Here is a 5,449-nt window from a genome sequence, read left to right as displayed (position 1 = left end):
AGCCGAGCCCGTGTCCCGACTGCTCTGCTGCCCCCTATGTGCCCCCTCTGGCACCGCCACCTGGGAACCTTTGCCACCCCAGCACGAGGGTGGGGTATCGATGAGCCAGACTCCCTCAGTGCCACAGGCCGGAGCATCATGCACGGAAGCTCGTGTGAGTCGCCTCGACACGCAGCTGGTCTCCTTGCAGGCTGCTCTCTCGCCCTCCAGCTATAGGGGGACGCAGCCCCACTGGTGTCTGCACTTGGGGTTTTCACCCCCTCGTGAAACCCCAAGACACGGGGGCTGCGCCTGACTGAGGGACTCCAGGAGGAGAGTTCTGCCCACTCTCGGCACATGGCTCCAGGAGCGGCAGAAATGAAGAGCCTGGATTCTGTCTCACTGGTTTGAAGGTGAGTAGCCTGGTCCCATGGCAGGGGGCAGGATCCAGGAGCCCCTAACGCTAGCGGTCAGCATCTCTCCCTAACGGAGCCATTAATCGTCTCCAGCAACGGGCCTCCTGCTGGCTCCCACTGGATGTGAGGGGCAAGGACCAGAATCACAGGGGCTGCATCTACACTGCAGGCTTTTTGCGCAAGAACTGTTCTTGCGTTAAAAACTTGCCGGGTGTCTACACTGCACGCACGTTCTTGCGCAAGTAAATTTACAGTAACGCGTCGGAAAGCAGGGCTTCTTCCGGAAGAGTTATTCCTCTCCCCACGAGGAATAAGCCCTCTTGTGCAAGAACTTTTTCACAAGAAGGCAGTGTAGGCAGGCAACATGATTTTCTTGCGCAAGAAACCTCTATGGCTAAAATGGCAAAAGCACATCTCTTGAGCAAAAGCACATGGCAGTGTGGACCTGCTCTTGTGCAAGACCTTTTGCACAAGAACACTTGTGCAAAACAGTTCTTGCACAAGAAGCCTGCAGTGTAGACGTAACCAGGGTGTGTCTACACCACAGAGTTTTTCTGGAAAAACAATACTTACGTCCACACTGCTATTGTGTTCTTTCAAACAGAAAGTTGAAAGAACAGAGGGGTTTTTCTGACGGTGGTAAACTTCATTCTATGAGGAAGAAGGCTTCTTCCAAAAAAGCTTTCTTGGAAAAAGGCATGTGTGGACGCAGAAGAGAGTGTTTTTTTGAAAGAAGAGGCCTCCAGGAAAAAGCACAGGTGCCCTGGTGATAGAAATGTTGCCGTGTTAGTCTGGTGTATCCTGCATCCTGCTTCAAAAGCCTTTTAAGACTGCACTTGAAAGAGAATCCTCTGAACTGTTATTCATGCTTAAATTCGACACTTTACACCTGAGTCTGAATAAAGGATCTAATTATCTTACCCATTACAAAGATAGCTTCCCCAATTATCACCTCTAATATCATTAGCTCACAGACATTTACCTTCCCCCCCCCCCATCCTTCTGTTCTGAAATTTGATTTGTCTTTTTCATATGTGTTCATTTTTTTTTTAATTGTATCTTTTGGTATATATGGTTGTGACAATTTTCTTCCACTATTTGATCTGAGGAAGTGGGTCTGGCCCACGAAAGCTCATCACCTAATAAACCATCTTGTTAGTCTTTAAAGTGCTACATAATCCTGTATTTTGTTTCAGGTGCCCTGGTGGCCACTCCATCCACAGTAATCACAGCTTATATGCAAGATAGCGTCCAATCAGTGTGGATGCTCTCTTTCGAAAAAGCACATGGCTTTTTTGTTGCACTTTTGCTGTGTAGACGCTATCTTTTGAAAGACGTTTTTCCGCAAGATCTGTTCTAGAAAAGCTTCTTCCGAAAGAAGCCTGCAGTCTAGACATAGCCACAGATAGCCCCCAGCAGGGCTCTGGGGCAGGAGTTAGGGCCAGATTCCTGTGGAGGGCTGGGGCACCTCCCTTCCTGGAAGCCAGGACCTGGGCTTTTAAAGCCTTGTTCTCTTCCTTCCAGTGCATGTACACACACACACACACACATGTACACACGCGCACGCACGCTTGCACAAACACAGAGGCTGGCTCTGGGGAGGGGACAGGGCTAGCAGGAATTCCAGAACAAGTTTCCTGGTGACCACAGCAGGAAGAGACCTCAGAGCATCATCCCCAAAAAGCATCAGTGGCTCTTTCACGAGCCTGCTCAGATCCTGCATCCTCCCCAGGATACCAGCCTCTCCCTGGACCTGGGTCACTTTCTGCCGCTAGGCCAGGCCACAGGGACACACTGAGGTGGCCACAAACCAACCCGCCCAACCTACCCAGGAAAGGCCTCACCACTCAGCCATTGGGCTCCAGCCACTATGGGTGGTAAGGGGGCACCTTTGAGCTCTCCTCACTAGGCCCACCAGCCTGACTGCACCTGAGTCTCTCCTGCTCCACCTGCCGCCCTCCTGCCCTGGAGAGTCATGGGGAGATGCCAGACAGGATCAGTGCATCGAGGGACCCCTAGCAGGGTTCCCGCTAAGATTTTCCATCCATGAGTGGAGTGAGTTTTGTCTTGTGCACCAATTAGGTCATGTGCGCTTGTTCAGATAGGTGCCACTGTGGCGCACACCACCCCCCGTGGCACTGCTCCCCAGTGCTATGAAATTTGTGGTTTTACCACAGAGTAACTAACATGCATGGTAAAAACATAGTGGAGACAGGACATTGTACTTTCACCCAAAGGCAAAGCAGGGGAGGGAGTCATTCATTTTTAAAACATCAGCAGCGCAAAGGGGTGATCATTTTAAAAACATCTTTGATTTTGGCAGCACAAACCAGTCAACGTATTGGGATAAAGATCATCACTGAAATGTACCATAAACATATGTAGAATACAACAGTGTATAAAATTAAAAGGAAAAAAGATGTATGCAACAAATGGAGTAATAAAGGATGCGTTTCAATGTTTGCAGGCTGAGAAATTACTTACACAAGCAAGAATCTGTAACCGATTTTCAATTGGTAGGGGTGTGGGTGTTACTAGAAGTCCAAAGTATTATAGAAATGTACTTGTATATGGATTCTTTGGGAGAGGGAACAGTACGTGCATGTAACTAGTGCACCCTACAGGCTCAGAAAGAAAGCAAGAACCACCCAAAATGTACTTCATGACTTTCAGGTGCATAACACGTTCTCTTTTCATTCTTGTAGCTGTCGGTCCTGGCTGCGTATTTATGTTTAGTAAAAAGTAGAGTAGAAATTTGCCTTTGCAAAGGGTTCCATAGAAGATCACATACTATCCTTAGGCCAGATTTTTAAAAGTATTTAGGTAACTAGTGGGATGTTCAAAAGCATCTAGGTCAAGGGGACCTGTGGCTCTTGAGCCACATGCGGCTGTTTGCTCACAGAAATGCGGCTCTCAGGGTTACAGCTCGTTCAGAGCCGCATGCCCGCTTTGTGCTTGCGCCCCAGGTCCTGGAGGGAGAAGTGCGTGGCTGGGGTGGTGGCAGCTCCAGTGAGACCTGGCATTGGGTTAGAATGGGAAGGGTCTGGGGGTGCCTGGCTCTGGGGGAGGGAGAGGGCATTGGGTTAGAGTGAGGGGAGCTGGGGGTGCCTGGCTCTGGGGGAGGGAGAGGGCATTGGGTTAGAGTGAGGGGAGCTGGGGGTGCCTGGCTCTGGGGGAGGGCATTGGGTTAGAGTGAGGGGAGCTGGGGGTGCCTGGCTCTGGGGGAGGGGGAGGGCATTGGGTTAGAGTGAGGGAAGCTGGGGGGTCCTGGCTCTGGGGGAGGGCATTGGGTTGGGGGAACTGGGGGGACCTGGCTCTGGGGGAGGGGGAGAGCATTGTTAGAGTGAGGGGATCTGGGGGGGACCTGGCTCGGGGGGGGCATTGGGTTGGGGGGCAGGGAACCTGGTTCTGGGGGAGGGGTGTGTGGCTCTTTGTACTACTCTCCATGGCTCTTTTGGCTCTTTGAGTCTAACTGGCCAACCACCCCGATCTAGGTGCTTTCAACCTGGTCTTTAGTGAATAGTTACATACACAAGTGGTAACATATGAAAAAGCACTAAAGTGCTGCCCAAGTGAATCAAAATAAATTCACACAGGACATCTCTCGTTGTCAGATCAAAGGAAACTGAAGTAAATGTTGACACCCATCCAGAAAGTCAGTCAGCCTTTAAATCAAATCATCCTAAAATGATAGAAAAACAAAAATGGAGACTCAACTTTATCATTACAAAATCACAATAAAAACCGGAAGAGCTTATATTAGAAACATATGTTCAATGATTATTCACTATTAAAATCTAAGGTAAATAGCACTCAGTCCTCCATCTGCACGGTGTTTACAAATGTAAATGATGAAGGGCAAAGACTCGTAAGAGCATCCTTTGAAGAGGTAAATTAAGGAGACCCTAGTGGGGGTTTCCTTGTCATCAGGAGAACAGAAGGCCCAAGTCTGTCGATTGCCATGAGGCTGTAGGCAGCCCTAGCCCCAGACGGTGGATTGTTTTTAACACTACAACGAACAAGGCCAGGCCAGGGGGGATCTGTACGACATTTACCCAACCTGGTCCCTTTGCAGCTCAGTGCAGAACTGCAGCCAGAGCGGAACTGCCCTGCCAGGCTGGTCCCTCTGCCTCGCCTCTCTCCCTTCCCCGGGCCAGAATGCCACTGGGACTCTCCCTTGAAGGAGTCCTGGGGGTGGGCAGTCGCTGCCTGGCTGGGACTCCCCTGGGGACGCCCCATTCCGGTCTGGTCTGGCCTGTGGCAGAGCAGAGCCCGAGGAGCAGTAGAAAGTCGACCCCAGCATGAGGGGAAAAGGCTGCGCAGCCGCTCAGGTGTCTGCAGCCGGCTCCTGCTCTCACCTAGCAACAGGGCCTGGCCCCTCCCCACTCAGTCTGGGGCACCTGGCACGGCACTGCGGCCCCGCCCAGCGCTGGCCACCTCTGGAGCAGCTGCGAGCCACCCACGCTTGCTCCGGCTCTGGCCCAGCCCCCTTCACTGCCGGAGCAGCCGCGGGCCACCTGTCACACGTGCTCCGGCTCTGGCCCCAGCCGCTGAAGCTAAGGCCAGGCCCAGCCAAGGGTTCGCAGGGCCCAAGGCAGGATGCTGGGAGCGGAGCCCTGGGCCTGGCCGGCGGATGCTCAGCAGCATTGGGCCCCAGGCATTTGCCTTGCGTCCCCAGCTCTAGGGCCGGGCCTGGGCTACATGGTGACTGCCCTGCTGCTGGAGCAGCTGAGCCAGAGTGCAGTTCTGCTGCACAGGTGGGCGAGCCTCAAATTCTTGGTGTGTGGCCCCACCCCACCCCACCCCTTGGGGGGAACTCTGACCCCTACGCAATGGGATCCTCCACTTCTCCCAGCCTCTGACAGGAAAGGGGGGAGTTTCACTGCAGTGGGGAGGTGAGGGGCCCCCTTCCGGAAGATGCCAGGGTTGCTGCATGACTCCCTCTCCCCCCACCAGCCCAGCCTGCAGTGCACTTGCAACGGCATCGCCTCCACTGTGCAAGTTTCCTCCCAGCAGCACCCCAGCAAGAGCATTCAGGACTCCAGCTGTGGGAG

Source organism: Pelodiscus sinensis, chromosome 25 (genome assembly GCF_049634645.1).
Source record: "Pelodiscus sinensis isolate JC-2024 chromosome 25, ASM4963464v1, whole genome shotgun sequence".
Lineage (NCBI taxonomy): Eukaryota > Metazoa > Chordata > Testudines > Trionychidae > Pelodiscus > Pelodiscus sinensis.
The sequence above is the reverse complement of the archived record's forward strand: the minus strand, read 5'-3'. Positions refer to the sequence as shown.